Source organism: Galleria mellonella, unplaced genomic scaffold (genome assembly GCF_026898425.1).
Source record: "Galleria mellonella isolate WM207_F2 unplaced genomic scaffold, CSIRO_AGI_GalMel_v1 utg1267, whole genome shotgun sequence".
NCBI lineage: Eukaryota > Metazoa > Arthropoda > Insecta > Lepidoptera > Pyralidae > Galleria > Galleria mellonella.
Window position 1 is genome coordinate 971,000 of NW_026441987.1, and position 20,310 is coordinate 991,309.

The 20,310-nt window shown below is 31.1% G+C and overlaps 1 protein-coding gene across 1 annotated transcript in view; it reads left to right on the plus strand.

The window, feature by feature from the left end:
• Positions 1-3,958: 3,958 nt before the first annotated feature.
• LOC128202065 (uncharacterized) overlaps positions 3,959-20,310 on the plus strand; it is a 100,752-nt gene continuing 84,400 nt past the window's right edge. Inside the window, exon 1 of the mRNA XM_052901015.1 lies at positions 3,959-4,226. The gene's annotated coding sequence lies outside the window, so the exon portion shown is untranslated. The remainder of the gene's footprint in view (positions 4,227-20,310) is intronic.

A 20,310-nucleotide genomic window follows, 5' to 3' on the forward strand; every position in this document is an offset into this window, starting at 1 on the left:
GTCTTTCGGGTCCCTATCTGACTTAAACATTATTGGGTCAAATAAAAGGAGTCGCCAATGGGCCTGTTTATGCAAAGTAGGGTAACTATACCTCCAACCCATGTACCTAATCGGGACTGTGAATTTTGCTTTGTATTTGGTGATTTACGATACTCGCTAGGTCAGACATTAGTTTAACTCAGCTCTAGGAGTTAAACTAAGATCGGCTTGAAAAATAATAGAGGGACTATTGTTTTTCAACTAAAAGTAGCCGATTATGGACTAAAAAACTCAGGTGCGAATTGAACTAATAATTATTGTGATTATCATTCGTAATATCTTATCATCATCATCATCATCATTTCAGTCATTATCCGTCCACTGTTGCACATCAGCCTCACCCATAAACTGTGACCAGCCCATTGTCACTTCAGCTTGTTTATCCTTCGGGCTCTGTCGGTTATGTTGGTTCTTTTGCGGATATCCTTGTTTAGGATTCTATCATGCAAAGAGACTCCGTAATATCTTATGTTGAGTCATAACTGTAGTTAAAAACTGTACCGTAAAACTAAGTTTGTTTTTGGTATATTTTTTATTCACACATTTTCCGTAAGTAAAAAAACTACATTTTTTTTTACAACACAGGGGGCAAACGAGCATACGGCTCACCTGATGGTAAATGACTACCGCCGCCCATGATCACCCACAACACCAACGGCATTGCAGGTGTGCTGCCGGCCTTTTAAAAAGGAATATACTCTTTTCTTGAAAGTTATGTTGTCGTATCGGTTCGGAAATACTGCTGCTGGAAGTTGATTCCAAAGAATGGTTGTGCGTGGAAGAAAGTGCCTTGAAAATTGGTTTTAAAATATTAAAAATGAAGCTCTTTAGGTTAAAGATGCTTAGACTATTAGTTCAATTGTCTAGGTGAGGTTTTCTTTGAGGTTATTGATTATCGGATTTTCAAACCATGTATTTTATTTTTTAATTTTACTGTATTTTCGAATTATTATTTAAGTTTATTTTTTTATTTATTCATCATCGTATCAGCTTCTAACTTTCCACTGCTGAATATAAACCTCCCCCTTGGGTGGTTTTGTCAGTATTTGACACGTTTAACAGGTGGATTGGCAACAGCAATTAGGCTTTGAAGATATTTTAAGAGGTACGCAGTTACCCATCCTTCCACCATAAGCTACCTTAGTCGCCTCTTACGACATCCACAAGAAAAGAGGTGTGGTCTATTGTATGCCAGGACTATACGGAAGTATATTTATTGTATTTCATTTATTAAATACAATATATTTGTCAGTAAAAACCCACAGGGATTTGTCTCGAATGATAATTGTGAAAGCGATAAATATACAAAAGGTAATGTATTTTAATATAGCATTAATTAATCAAGGTAATTATTAGGTCAAATTTGGACTACGTGACACTGATAATACTATTGATAACTAGCGGTTTCCCGTGGCTTTGCTTGCTTCTTTAATTCAGGACACAATCTCAGGATAAATATACTATTTTTTTTTATTTGTTCGTCCGTTTAAGCATAATTGTGTAATAAATATCCAATTAGTCATACAAATTTTCATATAAATACACGCACACGCGCAGTTATTAAAAATATACATATATTTTTAAACCAATATTATATTATACATACAAAAAAATCTCAGATCAATACCAATTGCACTTATACTGTATACTCATGAATACAAATACCTTCACTGTGGGGGAATCGAGCCTGTAACCATCGAAATGCGAGGCAGTATTTTAACCATTACATCACCATAACAAGAGAAGCTGTTGAAGACAAAACATGTACAGATAAGGGGAAATAGGGAATTGGTACTTGGTTCGTATTCCCTACATTATAAGGGCCGACTCACATTAGGCGACATAAGCAGAGTATACGCAAAATGTTTTCGCGATAGATATAAATTAATTAATTTATTTAACTCTTTATTGCACCATAAATAAATTAATTATAAATAAAAGCCTTAAAGTGAGATCACTATAGATTATATGAAATATTGTAATATATATGTATGATACATAGCCCTCACGAGGTTAAACGAATGGATTAGTAATTGTATTTATAATCCATTCGTTATAATGTACAATTATAATGTAATTTATAATGTACAAGATTGAATTTTCATACATATATATACGTGAATTTACAGGGTACAGAGGAATAACACCCTAATCCTCGGGAATGGCAACGCATGGGGGTATCATGGGCGAAACAGTGTGTGTGTGTGTGTACTGTTATGTCCATGGTACTGCTCATGTCTATAGGCAACGGTTACCACTTTTCATCAGGTGGGTCGTCAGCTTGTTTGCCATTCTAAGTTGTATAAAGAAAAAACATGTATTTATTTAAATCCATATCTGTGATTACAATTAACAGCTATAGCTTTCATGCATTTAAATCTGCAACAATATTATTTAAGTTATCCCTACAAATTGTTAACAAGCTATAACATATTAACAAATGAAATTAACATGAATTCATCATAAAACTTATACAAAAAAAAACATAGATTAACCGTAAACATTAAATTTTCTAAAATTTCATAAAAGGAAATTTAAGAATCATAAAATCTTAAAATGAAAATGGAAAAGGAGTTTATACAAGAAAAACTGCTGAAAAAGATTGAAACCTTACTGACTGACTGACTGACTGAAAAATATTTCCAGTCTAAATTTCAAAAGGAGACTGCACAGTATTTTAAGTATTTTTTTTTTATTAATTGATCATTTAATTTCATTTAAGAAATTTCGTGAGTGTCCAATACATTTTGTCGCGTAATATTCGAAGGAGCTTATTTTACATCTTTTTATACACGTATCCAGCGGGGTTTTACAAGCGTTCCTAATTAGGCACTTTGTTATTTAGTGTTTATGTGTAGCATAAAATGTGCCAGCATAAATTATGTAGCAATGCTTCGCATAAAGAATGGTCCGCTTGACAGAATGGAGAAAATTTTCAAATAATTATAATACGTTAAATATTGTTACGGGCAATGTGAGTTACTGGGAAGGCGAAGTGTTTATTAACGGGGACTAATAGCCCCATTGCTATCACTAACAATTAATAGATATGAAAGGTTCTTTGTATCCTGCGGCTCCGCTCCCGAGGAGTAGGACACAAAATATCTTGTGTTAAGTTAGGATATAAGATATTGCCACCCAAGATAACAGATAAGAAGTGCTGCGGCATCTTTGCAATCGATTTAAATTTTATTTCATTTGTAATAATTTAATCATAATTCTCATCATTTGTTAATATTATTAATATCTTTATTCATTTAATAACATTTAACAGTTCAATTCTTGTACAAAAATCGATTGCTTGGGTACCTCTGTCCCATTCGTGTTTCAACCGTGAAGCAGTTGTGTTTGTATGGCTGTGTTTCGGTTTGAAGGATGAGATATGGTGTGAATTTACTGGGTACGGAGGAATAACACCTAGTCCACAGGAATGGCAACGCATGGGGGGTATCATGGGCGAAACAGTATACTCTGTTATGTCCATGGTACTGCTCATGTCTATAGGTGACGGTTACCACTTTCCTTCAGGTGGGCCGCCAGCTTGTTTAAAAAACACGTATTTATTTAAATCCATATCTGTAATTACAATTAACATCTACAGCTTTCATGCATTTAAATCTGCAACAATATTATTTAAGTTATCCCTACAAATTGTTAACAAGCTATAACATATTAACAAATGAAATTAACATAAATTCATCATATTTATTAGTCACTGCGTATGCTAACTTGCATTGCTTAGTAAGTGAGAAAATGCATTATTTATTTCATTCATTACTCTTTTTACTCAAATAGTTGTATTTTGATTTACCAAAGGCAGCGATCTACTTTATACATAGCGAAGTTACCTTCAGTACATAGGTGTATTACATTAGTACAGCAAGGGACAATTTCAGTACGGCTTCAGCCTTCGTGCTGAGCGGATGTATATAGTGAGTAGGCGATTTTTCGCTTCAAAGTTTACAATTTAAAACACGCGATGGTATTTTCATTGAAAATAATTAAAATAAATTCGTTTTAGTGGACTCTTGACAGTAAAATATGTTTCTGAATTGTGACGATGTGAAAATAAAGTGCTTATAAGGGAAAAATATTAATTAATTATGTGATTTTTTTTTAAATAATAATAAAAATTCTTCCCTATTTTTATAAATCCAGGGACACCAAAGAGGAGTTTCCTGGATCAGGTAAATATTATTATAAAGCAGTTTCTATTTTTATAAACATTTATTTTATATTTTAATGTGTATATTAAAAAAAATATGTAATATTTAATCTAAATATAAAAAAATCCCATATCACAATATTCATACACTCTAATCTCTGAAACCGCTTAATATTTTTTAATGAATTTTTTTTATAATTATTAAGATCGCTCCAACTAGAGAGACAACACAATTTTTATTCCGATAAAAAATATGTAGTAACTGGCGGTAGAAATAAAAAAGCATAGTCTGTCGGATCAGTTAGTAGTTTAATAAATTTTAAACAACTATGCATCGTGTTCCACAAAAAAAAATCAAATTCAATTGTAACAAAACGAGTTATTTCAATTTAATAAATTCTAAGCAACTGAACCGATTTTGATAAAATTTCTCTAGGATCAATCTGTAATCTAGCCTTTCAGATAGATTTTACAAATTACTAGAGTAATGAAGTAATAAACAAAAAAGACATAAAATCGAATTGAGATCCCATTTCTTTTCAAAGTTGGCTTAAAACCGAAATACAATGATACGTATGTCATCCCAAATTTATAGATATAGCTATCTATAAACTTGGGATGATGCTGTCCGTGGTTTTATTTTTATTAAAATCTTTGTATTTACGAGTATAAGCTAATTAATATTTTGAGTATATTATAGTAACCATATTCCTGGTATAAACAAATTGCAGTGTTTTTTAGACAGTAAAATCTGCTACAATAAATCAGTACTAATTTTGAGTACTTTTTAAATTACTAGTCTGTTATATTTCTTTTATAATACTCTTACCTAGGTTTGTATTGGGTAGTTGTTTGTTGTTCGGTAGCTGTTTGTCCTCGTCCTGATGGTGTCTTACTATCAAACTCTAACAAAATTAATATTAAACAAATAGGTAAAGTAGATACTACCAAATGTAAAAATAATTATCAAACTGGTTTACAATAAGTAACGAAAAAGCGAAATATTAAACACAAAAATTCAAGCGAATAGGGAACCTCTTCTTTTTGAGAAATATTCAGAAGTTTGATTTCTATTGCTATAAAATATTATAATAATCATGAAATAAATTAAAAATGAATCAACCAGTAAATATGTTCACAGTTTCAAATGATGTTTTATGTGGTTTAATTTTATTCGAAAACTTTACCGTGAAGCAGTTTTGTTTCCATGGCTGTATTTTGGTTTGAAGGCATATGACAGTAAATTTACTGGGTACAGAGGAATAACACTTAAGTCCTCAGGAATGGTTATGCATGGGGAGTATCATGGGTGAAACAGTATACTCTGTTATGTCCATGGTACTGCTTATGTCTATAGGCGACGGTTACCACTTTTTATCAGGTTGGCCATCAACCTGTTTGCAATTCTAAGTTGCATAAAAGACTTTAATTTTTCATCGGTTTTAAATTTTTTTATTCATACTTTTCATAGAGCTTTAATTTTTATTTTTAAAATACATAATGCGACCAATTTGTTATCGGAGACGATGTTTTTACAAAGTCATCTGCGTAAACATCTCTAATTTACCAATGTGACTGCTACTAAGTAGCTGTGTTTGTATGACTATTGGAATTTATACTTTTTTAGAGGTCGGTAAAATATCCACGGGTTGTGATAGTTACTTGCTATCGAATGAATCAGTTGATAGCAAGTAATGTAAAGTAAAAGGCACGCTCGTTTGTCGTCCTTTAACAAAAAATAAAAATTCAATTCGTAAAATAAAATATACAGGTTGGTAGTATAACTAGACAAGAGACATAATATAATAGAACTGACGGTTAATTTTACATAACGTGAAAAACTTGCTCGGAAGAGATCACTTGCAAACATAAGGTTTTGCGACCATTGTTTACTTCGAGTGATTTGTTTCTTAGAATTTTTCTTACAATTTATTTTGCTACAATTTTAAAAGAACAATACTTAAAAGATTTTTGAGATGCGTAGATTTAGAGCCTAGTTTAAGAGCATTTATAATAAAATATGATAACGTTGCATTTGTCAATTTTCAAATCAATTTTTTAATTTGCTATATTACTGATAAATTAATTCAAAAATGCTTTAATAACGGACTAAAACGTTAAACGTGCATTAATATATTTATTAAGCTGATGGTGAAAATTTGGATTTTGATGGCAAAAAATTATTTAAAAAATTGCAAAGCAAAATACGAAATAGATGAAAAGTTTTTGTGGTAAATTTATATACAATGTATTTTATGATTAACAGTTTAGTTTGCTCTAAGAGCTCTTATTTAATAATCGATCAGAAACATTGAAAATTATTAAGTTGTTTCTCAAAATCGACGTTATCACGCTTCGTCAAACGTAACTTATGAATGCACTTGTGAGTAAGCCATTTTTTTTTGTCTTATCTTATTGTTAAACATTTTAAGCATATATTCCCAAAATTTTAAGTCGGTCTGAGTAATAAGTATCGTAATTGTAATAAGGTTTGCGTATAGTAATAATAATAATAATAATAATTTTATTTGCTATGATTTTGGATTATAAAACATTTTATCTTATAATTTAAAAGTAGCTTACAAAATCTACTTAATTTAATTTTAAATTTTTTTGTAGCATTTAAATATTAAGAAATGTAATATATATATATATATATATATATATATATATATATATATATATATATATATATATATATATATATATATATATATATATATATAATTATTTTAATCACACTGAAACCTCGTGTTTTGTTCATGACACTGTTTTCGTATCACTTCAATATTAGAATGACGGATTCAGACGTTGACACTGATTCCAATTTTATATTTATGTAAATAACTACTAATTATTACTTACTAATAAAATTTATAGATAAATATTTGCATTACTTACAGCACGCATATAATAATAGAAAATGGGTAAACATACACAAAAATAAAGGGATAAAATAATATATAAACAAAAAAAGGAAAATACATAAAGGAAGTAGCATAATTTTTCCATTCGTACACTTTTTCCTTTTTTAATAAAATTGTAATTAGACGATGTTTGTAGGTACACGGAAGATATTTACAAATATATATTCTTTATGAATAAGAAAAAAAAACGTTTTATAAATCTACTTGTTTGTCTTCCAGTCAACCTTTGGAAAAACAGAAATGTAAATATACGGTGAAAATATGGAAGATTTTGTGGATAAATAGTTACAGATATATCTGTATTGACTCGCAAATTATATAATATATAGAATGAAGAACTATTAGATATTGTGATCATATAAATATACCTGAACACATTACACAAATTTTATTTACATACAGTGCAATAATTTATAGAAGATTTTTCTCCCTTAACTGTAGCTCTGGCATAATGGAAAAATTAATGCACCTAATTGATTGCGATTTTCACAAAAGACAGACAAACAAGAGATAAAATCTTATGCATGTATATATTTGTATGGCTTCAAAAGGAGTAATGTTTTATTTTTTTTATTTCTACCGACTTTGGAAAAGGTGAAGATTCTCAATTCGGTGGTATTTGTTTATGTTTGTTACCTCATATCTCCGTCAGTTATAAACGGATTTCTTTTGCTTTTAAATCTAAATGGAAATAATTTATGATTGGTACGACGGAAATTTTATTAAAATCATTTAATTAGATTAATTTTTACATCAAAATAACTGATTTTGTCACAATCGAAGATTTTTTTTTGTAGATTCTAAAATCTTAAATTATTAATATTATGTCTGTGATAAATATTTTGTATTTGATGGGATCTATGTCGTATTGATTGATATCTAAATTTTTTATACTTTTACCCAAAATGTACAAAAGTGTCCACTCTTTATACGTAATAGATTAAAAGCATTTTAAACTTCCCACTTACTGTCCTACTTAAGATGTTCAGTAAATTCTCCCGACCCAAAGGGTAATTTGGACTTTCAGACTGGAAGGTCGTTGAAATTGAATTCGTCACTCGTTCGAGGACAAGACTTGTGTGCAAAAAGGCATCTTTTTATATGTCTCGTGGAAAAAAAAACATTCATCTTACTTAGACTGGCTTTTAGGGCGGGAAATGTGAGATTCCCTAATTTAGAACCATTTAGATTGAAATTTGATTAGTTTGCCATATAGAAACTGAAAATGTTTTACAAAGACGACATTTGAAGACTATCTTCTTTATATATCTTTTCTTTAATGCAACTTTTAGTGTTGCAGGCGTCCATAGGCTGCAGTGATCGTTTGCCATCAGACAGGCTATATGCTTGTTTGCCAACTTTGTGGTATAAAAAAAACTTAAAATGACAAACAAGCTGACAGCTCACCTAATGAGAAGTGGTAACCATCGTCTATAGACATGAACAATACAATAAACATAACAGAGTATATTGTGTAGCCAATTACATCCCATATGCGTTGCCATTCCTGGAGACTTCATTACCATCCTTTCAAACCAAAACACAAAACGAATTTGAAAAATACTAATATAATATACTAGCTTTTACCCGCGACTTCGTCCGCTTGACCGGGATATATTTGCTGATCAGGATAAAAAGTAGCGATGTCATTCATTATCTTATATAGTAAATGTATTTCAAATTTCATAATGATTGATCAAGCCGTTAAGGTGCTAAAGGATAACAAACAAACAAACTCACTTTCACATTTTTAATATTAGTAAAGATTAAAAGGACAACTGATAATTTGGTAAACATACAAATACAGATCTTGTAGATAGTATATCTTCTTAAATTCTCTTCATCATCGTCATTGTATCAGCCCTTAACGGTCCACTGCTGAACATAAGCCTCCCACTTGGAGGGTTTTGCCAGTAGTTGCTATGCTTGGCAGGCAGATTGGTAACCGCAGTTAGGCTTTAAAAATGTTTTAAGAGGGACACCGCTGCCTAACTCTCGCCCTCCCCTAGTCGCCTCTTACGACACCCACGTGAAAGGAAGAGATGGACTATTCTATGCCAGGACCACACGGACTGAAATTATCTTAGTATTTAAAAAAAAATTGGGAAAAGAAAAGAAAATGTATACTACTACGTGTGTATTAAATTTCATGACGATTGGTTATGTCATAAGGCGTCATAGTCAATAAACGAACCCACTTACAGATATATAATATACGTATTAGTAAATATATGTATTAAGCACAATAATAGATAGTCCACTACTAACTCAGTAGACGGTATTGACACAGCAGAACTTGGTGTCTTGGGAACGTTACCATCTGTTTCACAAGTTGTAATTATTATATGTAATCAGCGAGAAATCTAAACAATCAATATAAAGTTGAGAGTAGTTGATTGTGGTGACATATCATGTCGGCCATTTTGCTATTCTAATATTTTTTAAATCGTTAAAAAAAGACGATTTTTGACTCAAATGTCGACTCAGACAAGTACTCGAATTCTAGTATGAGTGTTCGAATACTTAGTAATACTCGAATAATGTTTCAATTGATCATTGAAGGTTATTTTTAATAATAACAAATGTTCAATTATTCAATAATTTAACTTTTTGTACTTAAGAAAGAAAATTATAATAATGAAACGATAAATATAAAAAAAAAAAAACTTGTAATAAATATGCGATAGAATTCGAGTACGGTAAGTACTCGAAACGAAACCTGTATTCGAATATCATATTACCGAATCTATATACTGAATAATAATACATTCTATAATCAAGGTCCTGAGTACCGAGTAGGTATTCGAGTCAGCCTGACTCGGTACAACACTAGAGATTGCCTTAAGCGATTTATACCAAGGCCCCAGTCTTATACCACTAATTGAAAACGCAAAGATCTGACAGCGTTCGACGTAATTTTAAATTGAATTTTAACCGAAAAGCACTCCATTATTCTTGACATATTATCGATATGGCTTTATCCATTCTATATACGTTTTATGTGTATGCCATTCTTCATTCGAATTGTAACATCTTTTTGTATTTTTTATTCTACATATGAATTATATGTTAAAAAAAAAACAAGTAATTTAAATATTAAAAATTAAAAAGAAAAATACATCTAGTATTTTATTTTTTATTCAATTGATTGTGAGTTTCCGTCAGCTGGGCCGTCAACTTATTTGTCATTGTAACTTACATAAAAATAAATTCTTTTTGTATGCGTGTGTCATTAAGGATTTCGGAATAGAATGTGTGATTGTTTATCCTGCCATAATTTGTGAGAGTTGATATGAGACCATATATGTATTATTATTTAGTTACTAACTTAATACTACCCAGTATTCATACTGGCCAGTAACATTTTTTTCGATTGGAATCCCTTATGATGTAGTCAAACGCAGTTTTCGAGTATTACTACTTACGGTGAATACAACATCACAGAACGATATCGCACATCCAGTTCAGGAGGCGATTCTACTACTATCTTTTAGATAAATTTTTTATTGATGATTAACAGTGAATCGAAATTATAAATTGATGCACAAAAATTTAGGTGTTTTAAGAGGCAACTAGAGAAACTCGATGATCGATGAATGGGTGAAGCAGTGTCCTTCTTAAAACATCACCTACCAGCAGTTATCAATCCGGCTGCTGAACGTGGCAACTATTGGCAAAACCCCTTTACTGGAGGAGGCATTTGTTCAATAGTGGACAGTTAACGGCTGATATAATATTAATAAAAAAAAAGTTTGTTTTCATAAGTATGTTATTAGAAAAACATTAGGAAGAGGTTTCCCAGGGGTGATCTTCTCCAGAAATCTGTCCGATTCTAGAATAAGGACATACGGGTATGCGACCCCAGCCTCCCGAGCCGCTTTAGTATCCCCTTCCTTTTCTTTTCCACATAAGTCCCTTATATGTCTTATTTACCAATTTCCTTTACGCATTTCCAACGTTCCCTTCCTTTTTCCTCAATCCTTTCCTCCATACCGTAGGTGGCGGAAACCACCAACAAATGCATTCTCAAAGAGGGTACACGTTAGGTAGGTGGCCGTAAAACTAAGCCAATTTTTTTTAATACAGATAAAAACATATTACGCCTACTCCATATAATAATTGGAATAAGGGTAGAAAGAAGAAAATTAGGAAGAGGTTTCTGTTGTTTGCTTTTCTTGTATATAATTTGAAGTCGCAAGTTGTCGGCCAACCGGAGATATAAATAACATGCAATATATTGTGATCTCTGATGCATTACTATCTCTATAACTAAAGTGGTATTTCTCTGTATTTAGTAACATCACTATCGATTTCATATGTCATTCTTCAAATCGAAATACAGCCATGCAAGTACAGCTGCTTATTGACAAAACACAAGTAGGATAGAAATATCTCTCTTAAGTACTTTAAAAATTGTTTTATACATTAGTACTTCTTTTTTTTTTCAAACAAAAATATTACTGTTAATTTTAAAATAAGTAAAACCAGTCGTCAAACAGTCGATTTAATGTCCAATAGAAATAAAGTTTTAAACTATAATTGTGGTGCCACATCGAGTTGAATTTCGTTCAGAAAACTTTAATACTCTTGCATTTGTTGTAGCACGTTTTGAAATTGATTTCAAAAAATAAAATTATTACTGCAAAATAATTCTGCTCTTCAATTTTCAAGTTTAGATTAAAAAGTATATTTTATTTTTTATATAATTACTAAGTTGTACCCGCAACTTCGTCTGTGTAACCAATATTTTCTCTCATTTTTTTTTTAAGAATCATTGCACATTGAAAGTGATGACAATCCCATCGTATCTATACTAGTTTTATGGACAGAATATTTTTTGTACAATATTAAATTTAATGTTATTTCATTTTCTCGTACTGTATAACTATGTTAAAGTAAATGCTGTGAATACCTATAACAGGCATGTGCATTAATATTGTATTACATTTAATATTTGTTATATATGTTATAATTTATATAAATAAAATTTCTTTAAATAAATAAATAAATGTTAGACAGTATCACATTTTAACTGCATCCGAGATTGGTTCTACTAATTTACTCTGGGATATACCTATATCTAATCTATTTAAATTTAATATTTGTATAATATAATCTCTTTTAGTTGAATTTCAAACATTCCAATCGTAACCAAGATTTTGTGATACTACTATGGTGGCAAACAAGCATACGGCCTATCTGATGGTAAACGCAGTTACTGTAGCCTATGAACGCCTGTAACACCAGAGATATCATCTATAAAAAGTAGCCTTTGTACTTCTTCATCTCTATATTATCTATTATATTATATATTAAAGTGCTAAAAGGTGACAAACATACAGACTCATTTTCACATTAGTTTAATTTTAATTTATTTTTTCTTTAATCTTAATAATGACCAACATTAGTCTTATATCCTTATTTAATTAATACACTTAATTTGCATGCGTACAATTTTAAGGCAATTTAACACGTGCCAAAAAAGTTCTGTCATATGGACTTTATCATATTAAATGTCTGTTTAAAGCAAATGAATAGTTCATTTCAAATTTATTATTACAGTAAAAATATAGTTCTTTATGATATTTATTAAAATTCATACGAGTCACTACGACCACCAAGGGAGTGTTAGTCAAATAATAAACCGAAATGCTTAATAAAAACATCTTAAAAAAAAAGTTTTCTTTTTTATACGTTTCGCGAGTCTTAATCGTACGTGCGGAGGGATAATGGCCTCGAGTTGTAATATTTCATGAACACTTAAGAAGGCCTCGTTTCGGTTTTATATTTCAGTACCAAAAGTTTCTAACTAAACCCAGCAGACATGTCTCGAGAGGTTTTGAACTTTCACCTTAAATTAAACTGTCGAAGCGAACGTCGGTGTTTATAGATTTATTGTATTTGTTGCTGAATTACTTATTTTTATGATATCTATATTAATTTTAAGTCTGCCTGGGCTTGGTTTATCTATTTTTTATGGTACCTAAATTATGCAAATGAAAAAATTAAATTTTATTTATTAAGTAAGTAGTAAAAAATAGAATCCCATGATTTTTCGCATTACCAATAAATAAATAATAAATATTTTTTTCTATCTTTCTTTCCCTTTAAACTTTGTTAGTTACTCTGTTTTAGTAATAGATTGTTTTATTTGATCTTTTAATATAATAATAATAATAATACTGCGTATATATTTATTGGTTTAATATATTATGTGTCTAATTATATGTTTATAATATATGAATATATTAAGTATTTAAGTATTTCCTCAATTTAATAATGCACCGCTTACTTATTTCTCGGTTTGCCCAATGGTTGACTGGTAGAGAACGCCGCCCGGTATTAAATCCGCCATATGTACACAGTTTCACTGTATATTATAATTTCAATAAATATATATAAAAAAAATCTTTTTTTGAAGTTAAACTAATTATAAGCATTTTTGAATAGTCATGTTTTTTTAATTTACTATCCATTTCGGAATACAATTTAAAATTACAGCTGAGAAAAACAAATAAAGAACTCAGAAAAAAAAATCTGAGAACTATCGTATTATGCTCTATGTATCTTATAATTTAACTGCCATATCCCTTAAATTCAGTTACGCAATCAGAGTTACATTACGGTAAAAACGGGAGTGATGCAAATTCGACGACTTGTACAAAGTCTCCCTTTGATAGACTAAAAGAGGAACAATATTGAAGTTTCCACCATCGCTTCACGTTACTCAGATCGTGTATTCATTAAAATAACAAACACATACATTTAAATTGAGTTCTCTTAACTGTGTTTAGATTGGATTGTCACTATATGTGTTATACTTATGTAACAAGGCGATGACGAGTAAAGTATTGTGACTGAGTTCCATGAATACTTTATGAAGTTACAGTGGTCTATTTAAGAAAATTTAAAAATTTATTCACTTGTTAATTTTTTTTTAAATTGACGGACAATAGATGTACAGAATATTTTGTTTCAGTGAAAATATGAAAATTAGGAAACGTAACATATGATAATTTTCAATGGGTTTCTTTAAAAACTTAATTACTCGAATTAGCCATGTAAACATATTTTGTAATCTCTGTAGGCTTTATACGAATTATAATACAATTTATTAACCTTTTACAGTATCATATATGTTAACCGTGTACCAAATTTCATTCATATCAGTTTTTTTAATGGATGATAATGGACTGAGTATTTTTTTTTAATAGGTGATAATGGAATGGTAACCCCGTCCGTGCTATCGGTATACACCGGCGGGGCACCAGTGAAGGATGATAGGTGAGGATGAAGCAGGTCAGTTAGCCCATCGTGATGAATTCAACAAGAATTGTTCACGATGGTTCCCAGGGGAACCACGTGCAGGTCGACCTGATAGAGTATATTGCTAGCAATGGATTCATTAGACCCCATTACTAACAATCCATTTCCCCCCTGGAATGGGTTTTATCCTGCCTACACTATAGATATTCAGTGAGGGTATACAGTAGTGGGATGACAGTGAGGAACGATAGATGATGAAGAAGTAGGTTAGTTGGTTCATCGCGGCGAATTCAAGAATAAATCAATCACGATGGTGTCCTGGCTAGCAATGGGATTACCAATTTTCATTTGTAACAATTCCTTCTCCCCCTTCATATACATTTAGCCGTTTTAGTGTGATTGATTAACAGATATAATTTTTTTATATAACTTAGAATGACAAACAAGCTGACGGCCCACTTGATGGATAGTAATAATCGTCGCCTATAGACATAAGTAGTACCATGGACATAACAGAGTATACTGTTTCGCCCATGATACCCCCCATGCGTTGCCATTCCTGAGGACTCAGGTGTTATTCCTCTGTACCCTGTAAATTCACGCCATATCCTACCCTTCAAACCGAAACACAGCCATGCGAACACAACTGCTTTACGGTTGAAACACGAATGGGACAGAGGTACACAAGCAAACGACTTTTGTACAAAGTCTGACTCTGGTCTTTTAAAAAAAAAAATACATTTATAATATAAGAATAACCCACCGATGAAATCATACTAGTCCATTAATGTCATGCCTTCAGTGCGGGGTACCTATTTATCTCGGCGGGTTATACGTAATAACATATTACAATAATATTTCGATCGTAGTACAGCTTTTCCAAACCTTTCAGGTCATACTAACGGTCTTTATTCCTTCATACATTTCTTGCAATGTACTATAAAGAGTTGCAATAGAATATAAAAAAATATTCTGGAATGTTGAAATAAATTCAATTTGTATATAAACTATTTTTCACATATCAAATGTAGATGAGTATTCTATTCTCATGCCAAGTTTCTTGAAGGGTATACAAAGAGAACTAAATGTCAAAGGCGTTTATATTGATCTTGGTTCAATGACCAGTGTGGTACCAAGTCGGCATTTTTGATATTCGAGTATTTTTGTACTTGTTAAAAATAAAATCGGATCTGACTCGAGTCAAAGGACTCAGAGAAGTACTCAAACATTTGAACAGACATTCGAGTAAATTACCAAACTCGAGTATTTCTCAATTAATTTTCAAGTTTGCGTAAAGTAATATAAAAAATTATTATTAAATGAATATTTCTTCCTTTGCTAATAAAAAAAAACATCGTTAATATAATACTGAAACAGAATAAGAAAAACTTATGATAAACACATAAGTTGTACGCGAGTACTATATGCACTCGGAACCTGATTCGAATACCATATATCGAGTACTCGAGTATACAAATAACCTATTAGGTATTCGAGTCAGCTTGATTAAGCACATCACTATCATTGACTTACACGACTCGTCTCATACATTCATGCCGTTTACGGAGACTTGACTTCTCCCTCATAATATATAGTTTATTTGATATGATCATAATAAGTCAGTCTGGGCCTTCACAGGTACCTACATCATTGTAATTTCGTAGTATATATTTGTTACATTAATCTTTTGTAGAATTGAACAATTTCATAATAAACTTTAAGCTATGTCTATAGTTCATTTTCCTGTGTAATTACATCTCTTGTTTTGTCGACTCTTATAACTAGAGTAGTTATATAATGTATATAACACACACACACACACATATATATATATATATATATATATTTTATATATATATTTTTTTTCGAAGCATTTGGCGTTCCATTGTTTCTGCCTACCCTAATGGGAGACAGGCGTGACAGATATGTATGTATGTATGTATATTTTTTTATTTCTGTTATGTTAATTTAGATTAGTTTGTGGATAATAATATAATAAGAACTTTATTTTTAAAACCTTTAATATTTATTGAAAAAGGAAACTTACGTAAAACTGCGAAGGTGACACCACTGTGTTTCAATGTAAACAATTATAAGTAGTCTTTAAGAAAGTCTACACAAATAATTATATAAAAGCGGGAAAATAAAGTATTTAGTAATTTATTTACCTACCTATCCGTACATACTAAAGTTTAAACAAAAGGGCATCCTATCTGGATAAATTGGCAGTAATCTCTCCTATTCAAATTATACAGTATTAAATATTAATCCAGAAATAATTGTTAGAAATAAAGCCTTGATTTGAATCTAGACTGTTTTCCACGTAGCCACCGTCGATAAAACCCTCGCTTTGTGAAAAACTTTCAACGAGGCTAAGGTTTAATCGTACCTATTATTACAATATCAAATTGCCAGTAGGTACTCTGTCATGTTCTGATAACGATAGTGGTAAATATTTTACAATTTGATACAAAATTGTTATGCTGTCAGGATTAAATTGTGATACTAGTAAACGGGCATTGCTAATGTGAATCGATGATATTTAAAAAATAATAATTTGCTATTAGCCACCTTTTACGATGAAAGAGCTTAATAGCTTAAGAGATGCTTAATACCTTTGTTGTTATATCAACCATTAACATAGTCCTTTCCTATAAAGGGGGGGGGGGTCCCAGTAGTTGCCACGCTTGACAGGCCGTTTGCCTTTTGGTAATGTTTTAAGAGGAACGCAGTTATTCATTCCTCTACCATAAGCTTAGTCGCTTTTACGATACCCTCGGGAAAGGTAAGGGTTGCCAATTCTATGGTGGAACCTACACGGCTAATTAACAGCTATTAACACCTTTGTAGATGGCCACAAAGCAGAAATAATGCAGCTTGGAGTGGGGCGGTAGAACATGTGGTAGCATCTTAAAAATACGAAGAAGACTTCATGTAACACCAACAAATCGGAAACATCTCAAATTCACGACGTTGTCCTTTAAAATACCAAAATATGCTGTTACCGTTTTCTCTAATATATATGAACATGGATCAGTGGTACTTATAATTAATAGCACATCCTGCAATCACCATCTTTTTTCATTAATGCACACTGAAGTCTGAATTTGGTTTGATCACCGAACGATTACTTTAGGTGTACAAAATTTCATTAAAATCGATTGTGCGATTTCGGAGATTATCGTGAATGAATACCGTGACATGGGATTTTTATATATCAAGTCAGGTACACGTGTGTTATGACCGAATTGAAATTGACTAATCCAAGCATGAATACTCATATTTGAGCTGTCCGCTCGTTATTCACTAGGGCATTTGATTTACATACCGTGAACTCGACCCGGATATAGTTTTTTGGAAGCAAATCAAAGACCGCGAAAAACGGAGCGAATGTAGTTGACATGGCTTGTTAAGAAACAACTCGCGTGTGTGTATACGTATTTTATTTTAAGGAATCTTATATTTTTATAACTGAATATGTCAACCCTAAATATCCAAATAATGAGAACTCCTGAATGAAAGGGAACACCATTAATATGGCTCTGAATGAAGCTGTCGAAATCCGACTTGTTGAGGTTCAGAATACCATGAAATCAAAATCCCTACATTTTAGCAACTCTTTTGTATTCTCTTCTAAATATAGTTTTAGCTAATAAAAATAGAAAGAGAACGCCAACTGGATTACTTATAGAGGGTATTTTTTCATTGATAGAGAGTTAAACGAACTTTGATCTTTTTGATGCAGTGGCTTTTTTAATGGGTGATAATGGGAATGGTAACTCCATCTGCGCTACCAGTATAAGTTGATAGGACATCTGTAAAGGATAGGTGACGTTGAATACAGATCAGTTAGCCCATCCTGATGAATTTAATTAAAATTAACCACGATGGTTTTTAAGGGGAATTGTGTGAAGGTCGACCTGGTATTGTCGTAATGGGGCTGTTTGATCGTATTACTAATAATCTCTTTTCATGAACACTTGTAATAAGAAATTTGTTAAAGCGTGGCCTATATAATTTATAGTAGAAGAGAATAAAGTCGGGTTAGTTGAGACATCATGAGAAATTAACTGCAATGGTTTTCTAGCTCCGCGTGGAAGTGGACTTAATAGGGTATTTTGATAGCAATGGGGCCTCATTAATTTGGCTTTTACGGCACGTTTATACATCAGAGCATGCTCAGGGTCATTAAACATGGAACTATACAACATGTACTGATGACCAGGGCACACTATAAAATTTTTCCCCTTATGCTACATTTCATGGAATGGAGCTAGAAAATCTCTAACCCGGAACTATTTGAAGGCTATTTTACCAAAAGTTTCTGTCTGTACGTATATTCGTAATGAATTTATTGAAACTAGAAATGCGAACTACAAGCAGTTAGCTTCAGTCTAAAATAACAATGTAAAAACTAGAAGAAAGTAGAAAATGTTCGCAAATCCAATCAAGCAAAGAAAGAATGCTCTTAGAAAATTTTTAATTGGTATCGGTGATGGAGTAGGGAGAAAACACAGAATAGTTTGTTTAACTTTAAAATAAACTTACGTTAATAGTTTAGAAACGAGCATTACATCAGAATATTTTCAAATGTAACATTGCACTATTGTAACATGCCAATGTAATGTAATATAATGTGACATTACTTTAAAGATTGTCTCAAACGGCGCATGAAAGTACCAACTATAAAATTTTACTGCAAGTATTTGCGCATAAAAACTTATGACACCTATCTACAGCTGTCACAAATAGAAAATTTGTTTAGGACAATATCTGAAAATCAATACAAACATCTAAACGTTTTAGTTGAATTTTAATCCAATTTTATCTGCAGATATATTTTATTTATAATTTATTGAAAGCGCAATAACAATTTCAATTTAAATCTCTTCACTGCTTAGTATAAAACAAAATCTCTTCCCTCTGTCTGTTTATATGTATGCTTAGATCTTTAAAACTACGCAACGAATTTTGATGCGGTTTTTTTTTGTAGATAGAATGATTCAAGAAAAAGGTTTATATGTATAATACATGCATAATATAGTATGGTGCTTTTTAGCGCGACAATTTTTTTAAAATCTTATGTTCGTACTTTAGTTAGTATAAAGGTGAACTTTTAAACCACTCTGTAGTATATTTAGTATCAGAATTGCACCCGTGCAAAGCAAGGGCGGGTCGCTAGTTAACTATAAAATCGATTACCGAGTACATTACCTACGAATTTATATCTTATAAAAATTGAAATTAACTTTATTTCTGAGATAGCTTTTTTTAGAACGTTTTTTTGTTTTTTGAACATAATTTACTTGTCATTTCGTAAACATGTAGTGTAAATCCTATTTCCTTTTGAAAGTAATGAAGTTCCTTAAATAATCTTTTTAGATACAAACTCTCTTTTGTACATTATTTATAATATGAAATATGTGTATTAGACTACAAAAAAGAATAAATTTCTCATCTTAATACAATATTAATATTGAATACTATAAAAGAATATGAAACGAATACTGGTATCAAGCGAAACGACCGCAGCTTATTATCATTGTTTATAGAAGCCGCTTAACTACGCCAAAGTACGTTTTCATAAATTGAAAAGTTTCTTCATATTTGCGGTAATATTTCGTTTATGGTTTACCTAGTCACGGCTGAAATTATGAGCTCCTGTACGATAGGTATCACTGTCATATTTTACCACGTAGTTGCTAACGTGTCTTTGTTCAAAAAATTATTTTCATGAAAGAAATAATTGATAGATCAGCATAAAATTAGTCTATAATCTTTATTCCAAATACGAGTACTAACTATATACCAAATTTCATAACCATTAATTAAGTTATTAAGCATCTTAAAAATAACTTAAAGCTATACGAGTACTGAGTATTGTCCATATTTTGCTACGAATTTAAATTTAAT